Source organism: Salvelinus sp. IW2-2015, linkage group LG8 (genome assembly GCF_002910315.2).
Source record: "Salvelinus sp. IW2-2015 linkage group LG8, ASM291031v2, whole genome shotgun sequence".
In the NCBI taxonomy this organism is placed as follows: Eukaryota; Metazoa; Chordata; class Actinopteri; order Salmoniformes; family Salmonidae; genus Salvelinus; species Salvelinus sp. IW2-2015.
Window position 1 is genome coordinate 22,861,979 of NC_036848.1, and position 25,235 is coordinate 22,887,213.

The 25,235-nt window shown below is 43.0% G+C and overlaps 1 pseudogene; it reads right to left on the bottom strand.

The window, feature by feature from the left end:
- LOC111967605 (short transient receptor potential channel 3-like) overlaps positions 1-25,235 on the bottom strand; it is an 84,377-nt pseudogene that overhangs the window by 54,843 nt on the left and 4,299 nt on the right.

Below are 25,235 nucleotides of genomic sequence, written 5' to 3' on the forward strand. Positions count from 1 at the left end.
TTTGCTAAGAGCTGGCAGCAAGCTTATAGGTCTGCTGTTAGAACCAGTAAAGGCCACTTTACCACTCTTGGGTAGTGGAATTACTTTGGCTTCCCTCCAGGCCTGAGGACAAAGACTTTCCTTTAGGCTCAGATTAAAAATATGACAGATAGGAGTGGCTATAAAGTCAGCTACCATCCTCAGTAGCTTTCCATCTAAGTTGTCAATGCCAGGAGGTTAGTCATTATTGATCGATAACAAAAAAAATCCACCTCTCCCACACATAACTTTACAAAATTCAAACTTGCACTGCTTTTCTTTCACTATTTGTTTTTTATTCATGGATATAYTTGCTCACTGTTTGTTGTGGGCATTTCCTGCCTAAGTTTGCCCACTTTGCCAATTAAATAATCATTAAAATAATTGCCAACATCAAATGGTGTTGTGATGAATAAGCCATCTGATTTGATGACAGATGGAGTTGAATTTGTACTCCAAAGTTTTTTTTCCATTACTCTTTATACCATTGATCTTGGCTTCATAATAACGTTTCTTCTTCTTTTTGTTGAGTTTAGTCACATAATTTCTCAATTTGCAGTAAGTAAGCCAGTCAGATGACCAGCCAGACTTATTAGCCACTCCTTTTGCCCCATCTCTTTCAACCATACAGTTTTTCAATTCCTCATCAATCCATGGAGCCTTAACAGTTCTAACAGTTAGTTTCTTAACAGGTGCATGTTTATCAATAATTGGAAGAAGCAATTTCATAAATTCATCAAGTGCAGCATCTGGATGCTCCTCATTAATCACATCAGACCAACACATATTTTTTTAACATCATCCACATAAGAGTCACAGCTAAATCTTTTGTATGATCTCTTATACACTATTTTAGGCCAGGCTGTTGGAACTTTGGCTTGTTTGATGAAAACCAGTCAATATTCAGGTCCCCAAGAAAGTAGATGTGTTTACATCACATTACAAGCATTTCACACATATTATTTAGATACTGCTGTTAGCACTTGGTGGCCTATAGCAACACCCCAAAAGAAAAGGATTCAGATGTGCCAAGTGAACCTGCAACCAAAACACTTCAATAACACTTAACATAAAATCTTCTCTAAGCATTACAGGGATATGGTTCTGAATATATACAGCAACTCCTCCCCATAAGCATTTCTGTCTCTTCTATAAATMATATATCCTTGTATTGCTACTTATGTATCATCAAATTAATTATCTAAGTGAGTCTCAGAAAAGGCTAATATATGAATGTTATCTGATGTTAGCAAGTTATTGATTTCATCACTTTCCTGGGTAGCTTATCACAGATAGACATAATACTGAAAAAAATATATACATTCAGCAGTCCATTAATCAATTGGTGTGTGTGTGCTGCGGGGTTGAGGCTATGAACCCATAGGATTGGCTCTCTCATCCCTTCCAGGCTTCTGGTAGGGAGGGTGGACAATGAGCCTGTCGTAGCGGATGTATGCAATGTCCCCACGCGCTCTGGCAGCTTTCATGGCTGAGATCAGTTATTRCCTCTTCTGGAGCACAGCTTCAGGATAGTCCTCGTTGAGGAAGATATACATTCCTCTCAAGTTCTTGGCTCTTTCCAGAACAGCTACCTTGTCCTTGAACCTCAGGAACTTGACCACTATCTGCCTGGGCCTGTCACCTGGGCCAGTGGTGGGTTTTCCAGTCCTGTGGGCGCGCTCCACCTCAATCTTCCTGTAGTCCATCTTCAATTTCTTAAAGATCACTCACTTTGTCCTCAGACTCCATCCAGGTCTCATGTGGAGATTCTGCAATTCCTTCCACAACCATGTTGTTTTGCCTTGATTGTCCCTCGAGATAGTCTGATTTATCTGTCATTGTTATCATGGATTCACAGACAGAACTGATGTCCTCTCTCAATGACTTACAGATTGCTGTCATCTTGTTTCAACTCATCGAGCTGACCCTGGGAGAACTGCAAACTGTTCTTCAGGTCCTGGACCTCTGGTCAGGTCATCCATTCTTTTATTAGTAGAATCCACAAGTATTTGGACAAAACACTTGAAACTATTTTCTTGTTGTTGTAACAACTACTTATAGGTATCTTTTTGTTAGTTTAAAAGATCTTTCACGTGTGATAGTCACTACTGGCACTGTCCTCAACGGTACTCCCGCCGGCTTTGGTCTTTGTCATGGTAGCTAGCAACGTATGTTAGGCTGTTACTCCTCGCAGTTCAAGACAGGGCAGGTCACGGGGAAAATTGAAAACAACAAACAGCAGGAATCTAGACAACCACAAACCCGGGACAATCTGCGGTCGCAGCCACAATGACTAACCGCGTCGTGGGCTGCATACAGGCCAACAGGATGCTCTCAATTGTCCATCAGTTTGTGAGGGTCTTAGGGGCCAAGCCAAATTTCTTCAGCCTCCTGAGGTTGAAGAGGTGCTGTTGCGCCTTCTTCACCACACTGTCTGTGTGGGTGGACCATTTCAGATCATCAGTGATGTGTACGCTGAGGAACTTGAAGCTTTCCACCTTCTCCACTGTGGTTGCATCGATGTGGATAGGGGCGTGCTCCCTCTGCTTTTTCCTGAAGTCCACAATCAGCTTCTTCATTTTGTTGACGTTCAGGGAGAGGTAATTTTCCAGGCAACACTTCGCCAGGTCCCTCACCTCCTCCCTGTAGGCTGTCTCGTCATTGTTGGTAATCAGCCTACTATGGTTGTGTCGTCTGCAAACTTGATGATTGAGTTGGAGGCATGTGTGGCCACACAGTCATGGGTGAACAGGGAGTACAGGAGGGGGCTGAGAACGCACCCTTGTGGGGCCCCTGTGTTGAGGATCAGTGAAGTGGAGGTGTTGTTTCCTACCTTCACCATCTGGAGGCAGCCCGTCAGGAAGTCCAGAACCCAGTAGCACAGGGCGGGGTTCAGACCCAGGGCCCCAAGCTTGAGGATGAGCTTGGAGGGTACTATAGTGTTGAAGGCTGTGCTCTAGTCAATGAACAGCATTCTTACATAGGTATTCCTCCTGTCCAGGTGGGATAGGGCAGTATGCAGTGCAATGGCAATTGCATCGTCCGTGGATCTATTGGGGCGGTAAGAAAATTGAAGTGGGTCTAGGGTGTCAGGTAAGGTAGAGATGATATGATCCTTAACTAGCCACTCAAAGCACATGCGAACAGAGGTGAGTGCTACGGGGTGATAGTCATTTAGTTCAGTTACCTTAGCTTTCTTGGGTACAGCAACACTGGTGGACATCTTGAAGCAAGTGGGGACAGCAGACTGGGATAGGGCGAGACCGAATATGTCCGTAAACACTCCACTCCAGCCAGCTCTGAGGATGCGGCTACGGATGCCGTCTGGGCCGGCAGCCTTGCGAGGGATAACTCGCTTAAATGTCTTACTCACGTCAGCCACAGGGGATGGAGTAGCATTTTCCGCAAATTTGCTTTGTTAAAATCCCCAGCTACAATAAATGCAGCCTCGGGATATGTGGTTTCCAGTTTGCATAAAGTCAGGTGTAGTTCCTTGAGGGCCGTCAAGGTTTCGGCTTGAGGTGGGATATAAACGGCCGTGGCGATGATTGAGGAGAATTCTCTTGGGAGATGATACGGTCAGCATTTGATTGTGAGGTCTTCTAGGTCAGGTGAACCAAAAGACTGTCTTCTTCCCGGAGAGATGTTCATTCCTGTCTGTGCGATGTCCTGAGAACCCAGCTGGCTACATGGACAGGGACAGTATATCCGGAGAGAGCCATGATTCTGTGAAACAGAGTATGTTACAGTCCCTGATGTCTCTCTGGAAGGAGATCCTCACCCTGAGCTTATCTACTTTATTGTCCAGAGACTGAACACTAGACAGTATAATACTCAGAAGCGGTAGATGGTGTGCCTGCCTCCTGAGTTGGACTAGAAGTCGGCGGTGGCGTCTTGGAGCAGCCTCTGGGATAAGTTCAATTGCCCTGGGGGGTGTGAACAAAGTCATATTCCTGGTCATAGTGCTGGTGAGTTACCACCGCTCTGATATCCAAAAGTTATTTACAGCTGTATGTAATAACATCAAAAAACGTTCTGGGCTAATAGTGTAAGAAATAGCACACAAAAAAACAAAATACTGCAAAGTTGCTTAGGAGCTAAAAGCAGAGCTGCCATGTCTGTCCGCGCCATCTTGCATTGTTTGTTTCATATATCTGTTTAATATGGTCTACGGTAAATATATGTAAATATAGGGATTCTAAGGAATTTGTATATGAATGTTGATATTTTGAGTGTCTTTTCGAAACCCAAATACTACTGTACGAGTAGTATATCAGAACACATGGTTTCACATGACATCCTGACTTGCTCTATATACCATTGAGGGTCCCCTCATCCTTACAATAATATTGATACCATAACTTTTACTGTATTAAGCCGGACAAAGTTGAATTACTGTTTAAGGAATSCCCCCCSCCTRWCTTRRCRCCCCCCCCCCCCCCCCCAAAAAGTAAAAATCAGATGCATTATTTTTTGGCCAATATATGCGGCTCTTGGTTTATAATGCCATGTCCGCTCTCCCTTGAGGCTTTCCCAATTTGATGCCCAAGAGACCAAACAGCCTCAGATCACTCGCTCAGATCATGTTCGAGCCTCGGATTGGACAGTGAAACACACGCTCGCACCTGCAGGCGACGTGCAGATGTTTCATTTCTCTCTCATGCCGTCATGGCTGAAGCCAGTGCAAATTCCTACTATTTATGTCTCCAGGTTAAATGTAGGACGTCCCTCATTATAAACAAACAGTCGGTTAAATTAATGGTTATTGCATCATTTTCAGATCTAGTAGAAGCGATTAATAGACGAAATAACAATGTAATTTAACCAATTGACTGGCCAGAGAGGCATTCATTAGCAAAGACGCAGTGCAAGCTGATAGTATTTTGGACAACCAAATTGAAGTCAAAATGATTGATGAAATCGAAGAGTGTCAGCTGTATGGTGATTTGTGATTCATAACTTACATATTACCGGTACTACCAGTAGTAGTTGGCCAACCGATAACAGCCCGACGGAATGCGTTTGAAGTGATGATGCACCGCCGAGAACAGCTAGCATGTCGAGCGAAGTACATCGCCAGTGGCACGCGCACACTTCGTGCAGATCAGCAGGTGGTGGCTTTTCGTGGCAGCCAGACGAGACAATCGAAGGAGGATGCGGTGAACAAAGTTACCGGGCTCGAATTTAGTCACGCTTGCTCTATATAAATTGATGCTTCTAATTGTGCATGTTATAAATGACATTTTTCTTTTGGATGATGATGAAATGTTATACTCTAAGGCTGGATTTATGTCTTTTTTTCCAATGCTATATTCATTTGGCAGATCTAACTTGATTGAACCTCTTTCTAAAAGGCCTAGTCTATGAGAGGCCTAATCATATTTGTATGAATATTTTGTTAACGCCAAGGCTATAGAGATGCGTTCAGGTAATGAACTCATTATTATGGCTCAACATTTTAATTTGATTACAATTATTTATTGTCAATKATTCTTTAATTTGTTAGGCAATACAATGAAGTAGATTAATTAACTGATAATACATTCATACATAACTTTTTTTTCAAAATTGTTTGAATATGATAGGATGTATAATATAATGCAATATTCTATGTGAATAATGTTCATTGATGTTAATTTGTGTATTAATAATAATCATAAAATCAGTTTGAAATTGAATATTTTGCCTATTGTTCATAGGACAATGTGATAAAGTACTGTTATTCCTTATCCACCGAATGAATTATTATTATTTATTTTCTGCTCGTCTCACTTTTCTGGGGGGAAAATCCGTTAAACAGTGAATCAATTTTGTCTGGCCTAAGTTGGGTAACTAATTAACTGACACAATGAGCAGGGCACCACCAAGGCGATTTGAGTACTGCTTTTGGAGAAAAGCTACMTTCAGTTGATTGAAGTGGCTGCGCATCTGCGGTGGAAGGTGGCAGAGCTACAGCGCTGTTTGACAGACAAGGAGACATCCCAAAAATTGATCCGACAACGAAAATGGCTGTTGGGCCACAAACTACTAAGACACTCACGAACACAGTGGTGTTCTCTGTTTTGCTCTGCCACCCCCACAAGTGTCACAAGTGTCACAGGGTAACTCGGTACTGGTTAAAAAAATGAATGAAAGTATGGAAATCGTAAAAATACATATATATTTCCTGAGCTTTCTTATATATCCTAAACATAGGACAGACATCTATTTTTCCATTTATGAATGTGTTATTCAATGCATTTCTATGGCCTATAGCAATAAAGCCCCCCCCCCCCCCCCCAGAGGCTTAGACCTTTAGCCATCGTTGAACTTTATTGTTTAATCACTGAGGTTTTTCTCCTTTGAAACTTTATGGAATCTTTATGCACCCTGAAACATGGCTCTGATATATCCCCTTGTCTCTGACCACATGTTTCCAAGCCCCTCTGGTGCAGTCAACCCTGCACAGTACCACAAAATGTTAAACAAATAAATCCTGTCTCACCTGTGACCCAGACCATGATGAGTATCTCGGTCCAGCTGAATTCGGTGGTCTTGACCCGGTAGATCTGCATGGGATGGTCAGTGACGGTCACGTTTGGCATGGTGCTGATGCCCTCGAAGCGGTCCGATGCGTTGAACAACAGCAGGCACAGGAAGATGATGAAGGAGGCGGCATGGGCCACAAACTTCATGAAGGGGCTGCGCAGGACATTTCCCAGCTACATAAAATAAAAAAGATCACATTTACACTTCAGTCATTTAGCAGATGCTTTAATTCAGAGTGACTTCCAATCAGTGCATTCAACTTACATACAGTAGTAGGTAAAACAAGCACATAACAAGTAATACCTTCAGTGGGGTCCGTGGGATGCAAAGCAAGAATTCAGTCGATAAGAAGTCTACAGAGTAACTATGCTACAACCACTTAACCTTATGGAAATGAGTTTATAGTGAAATCTGGAACGTTGCAAACAWCATCACTTAAGATATAAAATGTAACACTAACATTCATTGGAGCGTTGCAAGATACCCTTGCTATACTACTAGCACGTACCCGTAAAGCAGGGTAAGTTAATATAAACAAATAAACCCACTATGCACTCACACTCCTAGACTTACTTACTTAAATCGAAGGTGGCTGTAAATGTCTTTGTTCTACTTTTAAGAGGAAGAGTTAGGGTAATGGACACAAGAGGCCCTATACATTACTATTCTATATGTCATTCTATGGACTAGACACGATACTCTTCATGTGCTCTGGTTTGAGTTTAGATAATTGAAGGGAACACAATTGGCGAATTCTGTCCCCAACACAGTCTCTGTATTTCAAATTTAAATCTACAGCCTGGACATACTCCAGTTGTGAGGTTCTGAGTGGCAGGAATGATGGAGGTGGGTGGCCTTGCATGCCATAATTCTATCTATACTCATTTGGCAGATATTACTTTTCACATTGCAAAACAATTAGCAATCAAATTCAATCAATCTAATTGATTTTATAAAGCCCGTTTACATCAGCGGTTGTCACAAAGTGCTATACAGATACCCAGCCTAAAACCCCAAAGAGCAAGCAGTGCAGAAGCACTGTGGCTAGAAAAAAACTCCCTAGAAAGCCAGAAACCTAGGAAGAAATCTAGAGAGAAACCACGCTTCGAGGGTAGTCCAGTCCTCTTCTGGCTATGATGGGTGGAGATTATAAGAGTATGGCCATTAAGGCCAGATTGTTCTTCAAGACGTTCAAATGTTCATAGATGACCAGCAGGGTCAAATAATAACCATATTGGTTAAAGAGGGTGCCACAGTTCAAGAGTAAATGTCAGTCGTGGCTTTTCATAGCCAAGCATTCAGAGGTCGAGAGAGCAGGTCAGAGAGAGCGAAAGAGAGATTCGAAACAGCAGGTCAGGGCCAATCACACATATTGGTTTGAAGTTTGTAGTTGTAAATAACTATGTTCTAATAATTTTGGATAGAAAAAAGTCTAGGTAGCCTAGTCAGCCCAAGTATGAATATAAACCTAATTTGATCCCATTCACATTTTCTCACAAACAAATGGGCTATAGATACACAACGTTACCGCTTCGTTTACCCTGGCCAGAGGGACAGGGTGCATAGTAGGCTACACTATGCAGGTTGTGTTGTTAGTAGCCTACAGCTGATCACACTGAAAAACGGTCTCGTTTCCATGCAATACAACATGTCAGATCGCTAATGTTTAGGTATATAGGTTTTTGCTTGTGTCTGTTGGGAGTAATGTGTTATCACGCTTGCTAACTAATTACCAGAGGGGAATGGAGAGCATGCCTTGAGCTTTGTGCCCGACCCGCGCGACCTGCGATTTCCGTGAATCCGATTGGTCAAGACATGCAAAGAGTCTGCACCAGCACTCCGATGTGAAGGACAGAGAAATTGTGCATGAGTTGACAAATAATGAGGCAAAACGGTTAAAAAAAACTGCACTTTGCCACTCTTTAACGCTTTGAATCAATAGATTTTATTAAACCCAAATCAAAAGTGGTTAAACAGTGCTGTGTGAGCGTACACGTTCGTTTGTGCAGTTTTGTGAACAACATACTCCATCAACATTGCTCTGACCAAGACTACATCTGAATTCTGACCAAGTGTTTCAGGTTGGTAAACGACACTCAGCGGTTTTGTCAGAGGACGTGGTACTCTTACCCGACTGCAGGGAGCGAACCAGTAGCCCATGGCCAGTAGGGGCAGACCAAAGGCCACCGCCACCACCACCAGGCACTTCACAGCGATGGTCTGCTCCCTCAGGCCCGACAGGTTCTCATACCAGATCGTCAGCAGCTGCTGCTGGCAGTTGGGGTGGGCCACAAACTGTAGGGGAGGGAGAACCGGAAATAAAATATGTACTGTAAAAGTTAATGCAATGGGCAAGGAGTCTGGGAAGAAAAGAGGCTGAGTGGCAGGCCTGGTTCATCCTCTAGGCTGTCACGCAGTTTAGTCTGGAAAATGAGGACGAAGACCCAGTTCCGAATATATCCCGTAGGCACCAGGCAGAAATCAGGAAAAGGGACTGCTGGAGTGGAGGCACCAGTCATCGGTTGGTCATTTGCATTTTAAGTGGGCCTATAAAGTGTGTTTGTGTGTGTATGTGTGTGTGTGTGTGTGTGTGTGTGAGCGAGAGAGAGAGAGCTTCTCATATGATCACATTAACAGGCTTGATCAAATCTGGGAGAAATGCATTAGGCTTTCGCCAGTGGCGGCTGGTGTCGGAAGAACTAGGGAGGTGGTGTTCCCTGTAATAGAAGTGTTTAATCAAAACCCACCGAGCCATTAACGAAGTGGACAGTTCTCTCTGTGAGTTTCCTTGACACTGTCTGCCAGCCCAGTCAATCCATAACCATTTCATAATAGTACACATTTGGTTATTTGCTCTGTAAAGACCAAACACCACAAGATAAGAACATCAACCTGTCTGAAGGGGATGTAAATAGTTTGGGTTCACATGTTTATAATAATATGGGAAAAGATAGACACGCAATTCCAATTGAAGAAAAAGATAATGGACGGGAGTGGTGGTCATTTTCGGTTCAAATTCTATTTGTTGAATCGAAATGGGATTGACCCCCAAACTGTTGCTCCCAGGGACTATGAGTATCACTTGTTCAAGTTCATTTCGAGACACATACTCGTGAATTCTGGGTCAGTGAGAGGTGCATTACCACCTGTAGTAAGGAACAAGTTCCATCCTCAAGTTGTGCAAGGTTAATGAATAACACACCTCTGTGACTTTGGGTTTTTAATYTCATGGTTGTCCTACATTGGCTCTCCCTTTTTCCTAGGAGGCTAGCAAAGATTGAATTGGAAAATATGGCAGATTAATTATGCAGTTGGATGAGGAATCAAGGCGAAGCCAGAACGGCTATAAATAAGGAGCAGCGAGTCTATTATTAAAGATTCTTTGGAAAGGGAGAAATGTGTGACATTCATACATTTTTGGGATAAGTGGGATGAGTGTACTGTGAGGGATGTACTAAACGCTTGGGAAAAGTTGAGGTGAAAATGAACTTTGTAGTTAGAGGATAAGGACAATGTCACAAAATTGTCCGTAGCGTCCGAACGGTTTGGCCTACATGTAACGGCTGATTTCCTCCTCTTCGTCTGAAGAGGAGGTGTAGGGATCGGACCAAAACGCAGCGTGTTGTGAAGACATGATMAATTTATTTAGACAAGACGAACACGTAACACACTTGAGAAATTACAAAACCAAAAACGACGTAGACCGACCTGAACATATGAACTTACATAAACACGAAGAACGCACGAACAGGTACAGACTAGAACAAACGATACAGTCCCGTGTGGTATAAACACTGACACGGAAGACAATCACCCACAAACAAACAGTGAGAACAGCCTACCTTAATATGGTTCTCAATCAGAGGAAACGTCAAACACCTGCCCCTAATTGAGAACCATATCAGGCAACACATTGAACCCAACATAGAAACACATAACAAGACTAGCCACCCAGCTGCACGCCTGACCATACTAAACAAATACAGTTTTGTTCCTTCTACAATCAATTTATCTTTTGGTTTCTTAACGTTTTTATCAAGAAAGTTATCTGTGCACCATGTACTTAAATGTAATCTCAACTAGAGGTCAATCCGATTATCGGGAATGGCCGATTAATTAGGGCCGATTTCAGTTTTCATACAATTGGTAATCGAACATTTTTGGAACACCGATTTGTGCTACTTCGCCAAACGGGTGATGATTTAACAAGCACTCCAGCGCCACAGGTCTAGCATTGTTTGCTAATAGGAGGAACCCAGGGCCAACCGCACCAGCATATGGGTACTACAAGGGGTCTGAGGATCTCATCTCGTAACCTAATGGCAGTCAGGCTACCTCTGGCGAGCAATGGAGGGCTGTGCGACCCACAAAGAAATGCACCCACACCATGACTGACCCATCGGCAAACCCGGTCTCTGCCTGGAGGATGTGCAGGCAGCAGAACCGTTCTCCACGGCGTCTCCAGGGACTCTGTTCACGTCTGTCACATGTGCTCAGTGTGACCTGCTTTCATCTGTGAAGAGCACAGGGCGCCAGTGGCGAATTTTGCCAATCTTGGTGTTCTCTGGCAATGCCAAAACGTCCTGCACGGTGTTGGGCTGTAAGGCACAACCCCCCTGTGGACGTGCGGGCCGTCATACCACGCCTCATTGGAGTCTGTTTTGACGCGTTTGAGGCAGACACATGCACATTGTGGCCTGCTGTGAGGTCATTTTGCAGGGTCGTCTGGCATTGGTTTTTGTTTTCGATTGTGCACGCCCCTGCCACTCCGTCTTAGACCAAAAGGCAGGAGGTAGCGGTCCTGCTCGGCTGGTTTGTGCGTGCTATGCGCTCCTTGGTCAGACGCATGTACCTAGTATCGCTTTCTCCTTCTGATGTAACCTGGCCTGGTCTCCTGGTAGCTGCACCATGCGTCTGGTACAATACGCTGACAGACACAGCAAACCTTCTGCCAACAGCTCGCATTGATTGTGCCATCCTGGATGAGCTGGCCACTACCTGAGGCACTTGTGTGGGTTGTAGACTCCGTCTCCTGGTACCATAGAGTGAAAACACGCGCTAGGCATTCAAAATGACGCAAACATCAGCCAGGAAGGCATAGGAACGAAGAAGTGGTCTGTGGTCACCACCTGTAGAACCACTCCTTTATTGGGTGTGTCTTGCTAATTGCCTATAATTTCCACCTGTTGTCTATTCCATTTGCATAACAGCATGTGAAATTTACTGTCAATCAGTGTTGCTTCCTAAGTGGACAGTTTGATTTCACAGAAGTGTGATTGACTTGGAGTTACATTGTGTTGTTTAAGTGTTCCCTTTATTTTTTTGAGCAGTGTATATACAAAAATCGTCCGACTAATCGGTATCGGCTTTTTTTGGTCCTCCAATAATCGGTATCGGTGTTGAAAAATCATAATCGGTCAACCTCTAATCTCAACTAACTGTAATCCATGTCATTTGGTTGTGCTATTAGATCAAGCACAATGACAACACATTAAGCTGTTGTATAAATAAATGAAATATCTGACATTGTATTCCTATTTGAACTTTGGTGTGCTTTTAAAATGGTTGAAAGCATAGTAATAACACATTGGGATTTCAACAAACTTTTAACTGTCTTTTTGAGTGGGTGAAAATAGGTTGGAATCTCATTGATCAATCTATCTTTCCAAATATGACCTAATTCTCCACGTTGAAATGACATGGTGTGCCCAGAAGGAAGGATCCAACATCCTTTTTAATACATAATATACCATTCATTTCTATTGGGCTCAAAACAATCTGAAACAACCAAAACAACAACAAATGCATCCAACAAATTTATAGTCACAAGCTTGAGGTAGTCATTGCATCCAATGAATATGGGACCAAATACTTAACGTTTTACTACTTTAATACACATACAGTATAAGTGAATTTGTCCCAATACTTTTGGTCCCCTAAAAAGGGGGGATTATGTACAAAACATTCTGTAATTTCTAAACAATTCACCCAATATATGAAAATACCCTCAAATTAAAGCTGACAGTCTGCACTTTAACCTCATAGTCATTGTACCATTTCAAGTATCCCAATACGTTTGAGGCTCACTGTGCATGTGCATGTACATTCAATATGTTGACTGTGGTTTGGTTGGAATTATGCTGTGTTACTTCTAGGCACTCTGAACAGGAAGATTATGTTTAGTTATTAGTTGACCCCTGAACTTTGAGGTACAGCACAGGGATTTCTAGTATCACATATTGTAGTTCTGGCAAAAAACAAAAGCACCCAGCATCGGAGCAATGCAAATTGCTAAAATGAGACAAAATGTTGATGAAAAACGGATGGATGCTGCATATGAGACAGATAATGTTACAAAAGTTGCCCTGTTGAGTTGGAAGGCATGCTCGTTTTTTTTTTGCTCGGGTGAAAGTTTGCCAGGTAATATTTATAGGCAGGGCCAGTGGAGGGGTGTAGAAAGGACAGAAGGGACAGAGATGCAGGTCTGGTACACAGGCAAGTAACAATGGAATCCCTTGGATGTAACGTGGTGTGTCTTGGGAATTGTTCGGTCTGAACTACTGTATATTCTAGAAACAACTTACAAGATAGAGATTAGAGAGAGAAGTCAACTACTTGCAAGGCCTTAGAATAGATCAAGGAAACTGTTAGCTACTTACCTTTTTCACCTCGTACTTGATGGCCAGTTTGACCCTGCTCAGGAGAGAGCGAAGGCCCTTCCCCGCCTCCTTCTCAGCAGTAACATCTCCATTCAAAATGGCTTCCACTTCCTCCGTGTCCCGACAGAGGTCCAGCACTCCCACTACAAAGTCCTTACACTGCATAGACAGCTTGCGATAGTCATTCTGGACGGAGGGAGAGAAAACCCAGGTTAGAGCCAAGTCAGCTGCTGTAGACAGGGAAATGCAAGCTCGTCTGCATAAATCTCATTTACAAAAGTAATATGTGACACGGACATAATATAAACTTACAGTGGTATTTTGTTCAGCAACCATACTATGGTTATAGAAGCTATATCAGTGAGGAAACAACTCAAATTCTCAGAAAACCCTTTTAGCATTTCTGAGTAACTGAGTACTACTTAGCTGGACAAAAAGAGCCATATGCCTATGGTAGTGGTGACCCAAAAGGAATGTCTGTGTGTAATGATCTCGGCAGTGTTATATATGCACATTTCAACAAATGTTATTATTACTCAAGTATGAAAATCTGAAATACATTTACATCTTAATACTGTGTACTGTACAAGGGGGAGGTCAGGTCACGGCCGCGGGAAGATGCTTTGGGGCGGTGCTGAGGAGTACTTTTCTCCGCTCATACAGGAGTAATAAAGGCCTAGTTCACAAACATTGTTGATTATAAAAAAAATTATATATATATTTTGGGACTTTTAGAAAATGATTTTATATATATATATATATATATATATATATATATATATATATATATATATATATATATATATATATAGTTAATAATAATTTTTCTAAATTTGATTTATCAGGGGTGCTTTGGATCAGATAATGTAATTTTGCCGTTTTATCAATTGCTGTGCTGATCAATGGACAGTTCATTACCTCTTGTCAAATAATATGTAGCTTAAAGTTATGTTTGTACTTGTATTTCTTGTTGCAATAAAGATGCCGACGCAACAATAATACACATTTACATAGGCCTATATTAAAAAATACATATAACAAAAATTGTGTATGTATATACAGATCATTCGGGAAGTATTTAGACCCTTGACTTTTTCCACATTTTGTTATGTTACAGCCTTATTCTAAAGTCGATTAGATTACATTTTTTCCTCATCAATCCACACACATTCCAATCCAAGATGGCGTAGCAGTCGGACGTGTGTTTTGTCTTGTCCCGTGTAAATAATCTTTTCCTCGTTTTTTCCGTTTATATTTTAATCTCACTTCCATCTACGGACTGAATATACTTCTCCTGCAACCCCCAACACCCAATGTGGTACGGATCTTGCTATTTTATAACTTTAGAACCGGAACCCCCATCAGAAGCTAGCCAGCTAACTAACTACTAGCTATGTATCAGTTAGTCACTTGCTAGTGGTCTTTACCGTTAACTCGACACCAGCCAGCCTCAGCGCTTGGTCAATACATGCCAGTCTGCACAGCGCGATATCAACCCAGAGAATATCGGACTGCTTTTCTCTACCAAATCTCCAATTACACCGCCAAGTCTGGACCTTTACACCGGATCAGATAGCTAGCTGCAATCTGACGTGGCTACTCCTGGCTTAACGTCTCTGTCCCGAACAAGCAACAGTTAGCCTTGAACAGCCTCGAGCTAGGCCAATCTCCGGCTAGCTGAAGAGGTCCTCGGCTAATTCTTGGGCTACAATAACATATTTTGCCAATTAGACCTGGACCGTTTTTTTGCCGACACAGAGCCCTGCAATCCATCACAACTGGTCTAAATCAGCTACAAGCTAATTAGCCACCTCATGCACAGCACCAGCCCTGTTATTAGCCTGGATATTACTTCACCAATTATACCAGCATCGGACTGTCTCTCGACAACAACCCGCGATTCCTGCCGTAATCCTGAGCCACTACTTCTGATCCTCACAGCTAGCTTGCAGCTAGCGCAGCTAGCGCCACTGCCACGAGCTAGCACCAGTTAGCAAACACAATTCTACAATTCACTACCTCTCTTTCGCCATCCGGCTTGGATCTCTGTCGACACGACCACGTCTGGTCTGCAGACGTATAACCCCACCCGCTGTGCCCTCAACCGCCTCCGTTGAGCAGACCCCCTCCGTCTGAGCAGACCACCCCCGGGCTACTAACTTTAAACGCGCGTGCTAGCTTAGTGGAGGGCCTCCCTGCTCCATCTACGGCTGCCCCCTGGACACTAATGATCACTTGGCTACATAGGCTGATGCCTGATTGACTGTCCAATTAATTCACGGTACTCCATTCTGTTTATTTGTGTTTTATCTGGCGGCTCTGTGCTTTAACTCAGGATCTGTGTGTAGTAAATCCGACCCTCTCTGCCTAGTCTCGCCCTTTTACCTGTTGTTGCTGGTGTAAGACTAGCGCCCGTTATCTGCTGTAGTACTACCTGTGTTTAGCTAGCTCTCCCAATCAAGACCGCAATCACTTTATGCCTATTGTATGTTCTCTCTCAAATATCAATATGCCTTACATACTGTTGTCAGGCTATTATCATTATCATTGTTGTGGTTGCAATGACCCCGTAGTTCCACTCTCCGTACCTCTGATACCTCCTTTGTCCCACAACCCCACCAAAACATGCGGTGACCTCACCAATTGGAGACCAGCATGGTCCAGAGATTCAACCTCTATATCATCGACCCAGTGCCTGGGCTTGCCTCCGCTCTTACCCGGCCCCACCATTACCCCTGGTCTTGCCAACATTATGCCCAAATCTATTCTACCACGCCCATAACATCTGCTCCTTTTATTCTTTTTGCCCCAACGCTCTAGGCCGACCATGTTTTGATACCTTAGGCCGCACACTCAATCCGAACTACTCTCTTTCCTCGGGTGATGTGGAGGTAAACCCCAGGGCCCTGCATGTCCCAGTCCACCCTCATTTGTTGACTTCTGTGATGAAAAAAGCCTTGGCCCATGCATTCAACTCAGAAGCCTCCTCCCAAGTTGTGCCTTACTCACCGCTTTAGCACACTCTCCAACCCTTAGTCCTTGCCGTTCCGAATTCCTGGCTTAGGAAGGCCACCAAAATTTCTGGGATTATCATACCCAACTAAACCACTTTCCGTCAAGATAGAACTGCCAAAGGGGAGGAGTTGCAATCTACTGCAGAGTAGCTGCAAATTCTGTCATACTTCCAGGGCTATTGCCCAAACATTCGAAACTGGTCTAATTTTAAAAATTAATCTCTTCCAGAAATAAGTCTCTCACTGATGCCGCCTGCTACCGACCGCCCCTCAGCTCCAGCGTGCCCTGGGACACCATCTTGAAATTGATCGCTCCCCATCTAGCCTTCAGAGTTGTTCTGTTAGGTGACCTAAACTGATTATGCTTAACACCCGGCAGTCGCTACAATCCAACTTTGATGCCTCAACTCTCACACAAATCATCAAGAACCCACCAGGTTACAACCCTAAATCCGTAAACATGGGCACCCTAAATAAGACTTATCCTGACCAAAACCTCCCTCCAAATACACCTCATGCTGTCTTCAGATAAGATCTCAGCGATTCACTGCCTTCATGCCTGTATCCGCCACGGGTCCGCGGTCAAACGACCACCCTCATCACTGTCAAAACGCTCCCTAAAACAACTTCTGCGAGCAGGCCTTTCTAATCGACCTGGCCCGGTACCCTGGAAGGATATTGACTCATCCCGTCAGTTGAGGATCCTGGTCATCTTTAAATGTTACTTCCTCACCCATATTAGACAAGCTGCTCCGTCAAAAAATGCAGAACCAGAGAACAGATATAGCCCTTGGTTCACTCCAAGACCTGATTGCCCTCGACCAGCACAAAAACATCCTGTGGCGAACATGCAATGCAATCGAAAGCACCCCTGCGATATGCAACTGTCAGGGAAGCAGGAACCAATACACGCAGTCAGTCAGGAAAGCAAAGCCAGCTTTTTCAAGCGAGAAATTTGACGCATCCTGTAGCTCTTAACTCCAAAAAGTTCTGGATTACTGTAAAAGTCATGCGAAAACAAGAAGAGCACCTCCTCCAGCTGCCCACTGCACTGAGGCAGTAACACGTTCAACCACTATAAGTCGTTGATAATCGAAAACTTCAACAAAACATTTCTCAATGGCTGGCCATGCCTTCCCTCCTGGCGGACTCCAACCTTGGCCCAACAAGCTCCCGCCCCCCCGCGCTACTCGCCCAAGCCTCCCCAGCTTCTTCCTTTACCCATATCCAGCATGAGCAATTTCTGAAAGAGCTGGAAAAACCTGGACCCATACAAAATCAGCTGGCTTGACAATTCTGGACCCCCTATTTTCTGAAACTGTTCGCCGCCATTGTCGCACCCCTATTTACCACCTGTTCAACCTCTCTCCTTACGTATCATCTGAGATCCCAATGGATTGAAGAAGCTGCCGGCGTCATCCCCCCCTTCAAAGGGGAGACACCCTGGACCCAAACGTTTACAGACCTATATCCCATCCGCCCTGCCTATCTAAGTTCTTCGAAAGCCAAGTCAACAAAACAGATCACTGACCATCTCGAATCCCACCGACCTTCTCCGCTGTGGAGATCCGTGTTTCCGAGCCGTCACGGTGCACTCCAGCACGCTCAAGGTACTAAAACGATATCATGAAACGCCATCGATAAAAGACATTACTGTGCACCGTTCTTCATGACACTGCCAAGGCTTTCGACTCTGTCAATCACCCATATCTTATCGGCAGACCAGTAGCCTCGGTTTTTTCTGTATACATCAACTGATGTTGCTCTTTGCTGCGGGCAGTTCCCTGATCCACCTCTCAAGACCCCTACCTGGACTAGCGCTTTACTCATTTATCCGCTATTAACCTTCTGTATCGTAATTGTTCGCTACATTCTCGGCCCTTCCTTGGACACGTTGCTATTCTTAACCTCCAAACGAGCTTCAATGCCATGACAACACTCCTCCGTGGCCTCAACTGCTCTCTAAACGCTAGTAAAACCCCAAATGCATCTTTCAAACCGTTCGCTGCCCTGCACCCGAGCGCGGACTAGCATCACCACCCGGACGGTTCTACCTATAAGAATATGTGACATCGATAAGTACCTAGGTGTCTGGCTAGACTGCAAGACTCTCTTTCCAGACTCATATCAAAACACTCCAATCCAAAATCAAATCAAGAATCGGCTTTCTATTTCCGCAACAAAAGCCTCTTCACTCACGCGGCCAAACTTACTCCAGTAAAACTTGGACATCCTTACCATCCTCGACTTCGGGCGATGTCATCTACAAAATAGCTTCCAATACGCTACTCAGCAAACTGGATGCAGTTTATCACATGCCATTCACCGTTTTGTTACTAAAGCACCTTATTACGACCCACCAAACTGCACTGTATGCCCTAGTCGGTGGCCCTCGTACATGTCGTCGTCAGACCACTGGCTCCAGGTCATCTACAAGGCTTGTAGGTAAAGTGCCGCCCTTATCTCAGTTTCCTGTCACGAAATGCTACACCCACCCGCAGCACGCCGCCCCTAGCAGGTGTATCTCCAAACTTATCACTCCCTAAAGCCAAAACCTTCATTTCGGACGCCGTTCCTTGCCAGTCTTCTTGCTGCTGCGACTGCGAACGAATTGCAAAAAATCTCTGGAAGTTGGAGACTTATCTCCCTCAACAACTTTAAAAATCTGCTATTCCGAGCAGCTAACCGATCGCTGCAGCTGTACATAGGCTCCCATCTGTAAACTACCCACCCAATTTACCTACCTCACCCCCCATACTGCTTTTATTTATTTACTTTCTGCTCTTTTGCACACCAGTATCTCTTCTTGCACATGCATCATCTGATGATTTATCACTCCAGTGTTAATCTGCCCTAAATTGAATTATTCGAATATCCTTACCTCATGCCTGTTGCGACACATTTGTATCAAGAATTCTCTTTTTTCTACCATGTATCTGACTTGTTTATTGTTTACTCCATGTGTAAACTCTGTGTTGTCTGTTCACATGCTATGCTTTATCTTCCGCAGTCGCAGTTGCAAATGAGAACTTGTTCTCAACTAGCCTACTGGTTTAAATTAAAGTGAAAAATGAAATAAAAAAATAAAATAACAATACGCCATAATGACAAAGCCAAAAAACAGTTTTTTTGAAAAGTTTGCATAATATTTGTAGTTATTTACATTAGATTAGACCCTTTCTTATGAGACTCAAAATTGAGCTTCATTGTGAATCCTGTTTTCCATTGATCATTCCTGGATGTTTCGACAACTTGGGAGTTCACCTGTGTAAATTCAATTGATTGGACACTACATTTACATTTAAGTCATTTAGCAGACGCTCTTATCCAGAGCGACTTACAAATTGGTGCATTCACCTTATGATATCCAGTGGACAAACCACTTTACAATAGTGCATCTAACATCTTTGTAAGGGGGGGGGGTTAAAGGATTACTTTATCTCCTATCCTAGTATTCCTTAAAGAGGTGGCGGTTTCAGGTGTCTCCGGAATGTGTGATTGACTCCGCTGACCTGGCGTCGTGAGGGAGTTTGTTCCACCATTGGGGTGCCAGAGCAGCGAACAGTTTTGACTGGGCTGAGACATGATTTGGAAAGGCACACACCTGTCTATATAAGGTCCCACAGTTGACAGTGCATGTCAGAGCAAAAGCCAAGCCATGAGATCGAAGGAATTATCCATAGATCTCCGAGACAGGATTGTGTCGAGGAACAGATCTGGGGAAGGGTACCAAAACATTTCTGCAGCATTAAAAGTCCCCAAAACACAGTGACCCCCAACATTCTTAAATGGAAGAAGTTTGGAACCACCGAGACTCTTCCTGGAGCTCGCTGTCCAGCCAAACTGAGCAATCGTGGGAGAAGGGCCTTGGTCAGGGAGGTGACCAAGAACCCGACGGACACTGATAGAGCTCCAGAGCTCCTGTGTGGAGATGGAAGAACCTTGTAGAAGGACAACCATCTCTGCAGCACTCCACCTATCAGCCCTTTATGGTAGAGTGGCCAGACGGAAGCCATTCTTCAGTAAAAAGGCATATGACAGCCCACTTGGAGTTTGCCAAAAGGCACCTAAAGACTCTCAAACCATGAGAAACAAGATTCTCTGGTCTGATGAAAAGCTTGGTCTAAATGCCAAGCATCACATTTGATGGAAACCTGGCACCATCCCTAAGGTGAAGGATGGTAGTGGCAGCATCATGCTGTGTTGATGTTTTTCAGCTGCAGGGACTGGGAGACTAGTCAGGATCAAGGGAAAGATGAACGGAGCAAAGTACATAGAGATCCTTGAATGACAACCGGCTCCAGAGCTCTCAGGACCGCAGACTGGGGCGAAGGTTCACCTTCCAACAGGACAACGACCCTAAGCACACAGCCAAGACAACGCAGGAGTGGCTTCGGGACACGTCTTTGAATGTCCTTGAGTGGCCCAGCCAGAGCCCAGACGTGAACCCAATCGAACATCTCTGGATAGACCTGAAAATAGCTGTGCAGCGACGCTCCCCATCCAACCTGACAGAGCTTGAGAGGACCTGCAGAGAAGAATGGGAGAAACTTCCCAAATCGAGGCTGTAATCTCTGCCAAAGGTGCTTCAACAAAGTACTGAGTAAACGGTCTGAATACTTAAGTAAATGTGATATTTCAGTTTTTATTTTACTTTTTATTTGAAAAAATGCCTAAAATTTGCCTTGTCATTATTTATTTAATCAATGTTAGAATATGACTAACGTAACAAATGTAGAAAAAGTCAAGGGGTCTGAATACTTTCCAAAGGCACAGTACATTTTACAGACACACTATATTTTACATTCGTTTTCATATTGTTTTTAGTCCCACCCTTCAGCTCCACTCAAACCCTCCCATCTATCGCTGAACAACATCCAGTTTCTATTTTTCAACTGTGCTGTGATGTTTTACAAAAGTTCTGAACCTTTCCATTCTCATAGTTTCTAGTTGTTTTTGCTAAAAGTATTAATATATTATTGATCGATTAACTATGACTTTTCAAATCACCCAGCAGTGCTATTTGCAGAGTTAGCTCCAGGTAAATGTTGCAATTATTCAGCCATTCCTGAACCTGTGACCAAAAACCAGCTATATATGGACAGTACTGTACCAAAACAAATGATCTAATGATTCTGACTCTTCACAGCAAAATCTGCAGAGCTGGGATGGTTGTATGCCCCATGTATATACCATTCTATTGGTTGCAATAATGTTGTAGTATTGAATGCACAGTCATTTTGTGTATCATGTGTCACGGAATTGGTACATCAAAAATAACTTCCCAATTATTTTACTAACTATATAGAGCACAGCTGTCAATTTTTTTGGTCCTTAAATGAAACTGGTATACTTTTTTATTTATCACAATTTTCTTTAACCAATGTTGTTCTTTAATGCAGGATCGACAGACAAGTTCCTTACTTTTCCCCCCTTCCATTTTTGCGGTAATGCTGCAATTCATTGTAATTATGGCTAGAACAGACATTACCATATATTTTTGTTAGCTGCATGTGTGACATAACTCCACCAGTCTGATTTATTATATATTTGACAAAGATTATACCTTTTTCTATTGTAAAAATAATGTTTTTTTTTAAATCAATTAGTATATTTGAGTTTAACTATAATATTTGTTGTATTATATGTTCTGTCTTTTCTGGAGGGTTAAACTGAAATTGAAACCAACCGTCTATGGCGTGTTTTAAAAATAGCTATATTTTGGAATAAATTCTTACTAATCTGCTACAGAACCAGTTCTTGTCTATTAATGTTCTGTATTATGTCATTTTTTAGGTTTTGTGTTGACCCCAGGAAGAGTAACTTTTGCAACAGCTAATGGGGATCCCAATAACATACCAAAATACCAATTAACTTGAGTAGTGTGGCAGTTTCAAACCTAACGTAACTAGCAAGTTATGTTTTGTGTAAGAAAGTATGATCTATTGTGGTGCATGAACTGGCCATACACAGCTAACGTTACAATCTTATGTTGGCTAAGGTTACTTTGCTAACTAAAGTTAATTGCCTATCATAGCAGCCAAGGACTAATGTATTTGTGCATAGTTGTTTGTGCTCCGATTACACGCAAGTGTCTCGATCAGCAGTTTACACATGACTTCAGCCTTATGTGAAAAACCTTACTTGGCAAAATATAGCTAGCTATTTAGCTAGCTTTCCTTGTTAGCTACATAACGTTAGCTAGTTAGCTAGCTAATCAAAATATTTGATTGCATTTATTGATTAACCTGTTTGAATACCAACATATAGCTAGCTATATACAGTATCCTAGGTTTGGTCGCATACACTTATTATGACCCGCAGTAGTAGCATGGTGCAAGCAGCTGTGTTGTTGCCGAGCAACCAATCCGGTGTTAGAACTCTGAGTTTCGGCTAAAAAATGARGTTAACATTGTCAGAAATGCTAGAAAAAGGTAGCACATCGTTGGTTCTTAACGGACAGAAATTTGCACTTGAGGGCGATAAATTATACATTTAATAAAAAACTGTTGCGCCTACAAATTTAGTCAATCCGACATTTTTTTTWATCCAATGGTCACTTTATGGATGCTATAGTCTCGTTTTAATCTGACGTTTAGAATTTGAGCTGGGTACGAAATACTAAACCAATCAAATTGATTTGCTAATTTTCATCGAGATTGGTATTATATTGGCTTCGATATGGTGATAGGGAGATTTGAATTTAACACTGAGCTTCATTCAATCCCTATAATATGATAGTACTATCATCCTATAAATGACCCAGCTAATAACCGATACTCCCGAGACACCACTTTTATTTGAGTTCAGCAAAGTGCGTTAGTTATTGAAATGAAAATATTATTATCTTTGAAAATATGTAGCTTGGAGTGAAAAAAAATCTATCACATTGTTGTTTCAACCTTGCTCTAAGAACACAATTCGTGATGCATCCCTGTATGTAGGGATTAAGAGAAACTGACTTGTAGCAGGATAAATAATAATAATAATATCCAACAATAATAATAATAGTAAACAGTATAGCAGCAACATAAGTGGTGGGTGGGTGTTTGCATGGTGGTGAGAGTGTMTATGTAAATGTGTGTGTGAGTGTGTGTGTGTAACAGTGTCAGTGTGGGCATGATCGGCAGATAGTTTTGTATGTATAGTGTATGTGGACACCCCTTCAAATTAGTGGAATAGGATGCCACCTTTCCAACAAGTCAGTCAAATGTCCTGCTAGAGCTGCGCCGGTCAACTGTAAGTGCTGTTATTGTGAAGTGGAAACGTCTAGGAGCAACAGCGGCTCAGTCGCGAAGTGGTAGGCCACAGAAGCTCACAGAACGGGACCGCCGAGTGCTAAAGCACGTAACGCGTAAAAATCGTCTGTCCTCATTTGCAACACTCACTACCGACTTCCAAACTGCCGCTGGAAGCAACGTCTCACAATAACTTTTCGTTGGTAGCTTCATGAAATGGGTTTCCGTGGCCGAGCAGCCGCACACAAGCCTAAGATCACCATTCACAATGCCAAGCGGAGGCTGGAATTGGGTAAAGCTCACCACCATTGGACTCTGGAGCAGTGGAAACGCGTTCTCTGGAGTGACGAATCACGCTTCACCATCTGGCAGTCCGACGGACGAATCTGGGTTTGGCAGAGGCCAGGAGAACGCTACCTGCCCAAATGAATTGTGCCAACTATAATAGTCTGGGGCTGTTTTTCATGGTTCGGGCTAGGACCCTTAGTTCTAGTGAAGGGAAATCTTAACGCTACAGCATACAATGACATTCTAGACGATTCTGTGCTTCCAACTTTGTGGCAACAGTTTGGGGAAGGCCCTTTCCTGTTTCAACATGACAATACCCTGTGTACAAAGCGAGGTTCATACAGAAATGGTTTGTCGAGATCGGTGTGGAAGAATTTGACTGGCCTGCACAGAGCCCAGACATCAACCACATCGAACACCTTTGGGATGAATTGGAACGCCGACTGCGAGCCAGGCCTAATCGCCCAACATCAGTGCCCCTAATGCTCGTGGCTGAATGAAAGCAAGTCTCTGCAGCAATGTTCCAACAGTTCGTGGAAAACCTTCAAAGAAGAGTGGAGGCTGTTATAGCAGCAAAGGGGGGACGAACTCCATATTAATGCCCATGATTTTGAAATGAGATGTTTGACGAGCAGGTGTCCAAATAGTTTTGGTAATGTAGTGTATATAGTACATGTAAACAGGGCTGACAAGTGACTGGTAGCAGAAATATATACATACTTATGGTAATATACTAAATGGTAATACAGGAGTAACAGTGACCAGTAGCAGGATAAATATATAGATACTAATGGCAATCAATAATCAATGAACAGCAGCATAGTGGTATTAATATATCAAATCAATAATACTTTTACAACAAATATTATGGCTGAACTCAAATGTGCTGGTTGATAAAAGTCCTGTATTTATGGAAAATATGTTTTTGAAATTATATTTTAAATTGGAATGGTAGATGTCTTTCATGGAGTTATCAGAATTATGTGGGAAGGTTTGCTCAATCCAAGATCACAACCAATTGACTACAGCATTAGCCCAAAAATGGAAAGAGCAGGTGGCAGCGGGAGGAGGTAGGGAACTGGTCTGTCTTCCCAATATAAAGGATCAAAACTGGCGGAGGAATAAAAATAGCATAAATAGGAAAGTATACCAATTCCATTTGAGGACCAGGATTTTGAAAACTGTGCCTTACAGATTGCTGGGAAGAGATTTCTGATGTACCGTTTCCATGCTACAGTATGAGTTGATATATAACACGATACAAGACTAAAATTATTACATAGAATTCTTGCCACCGATGAATTTTTTTATATTTGGGGCATACAATCATCGCAGCTCTTCAGATTATGTTGTGAGGATACACAGTCAAAAGACCATTATGTTCTGGTATTGCCCTCAGGTAGCCCGTTTCTGGTCCCAGGTTCAGGAATGGCTGGAAAAGCATAACATTCATCTAAAATTGACCCTAGAAACAGCATTGTTGGGAGATC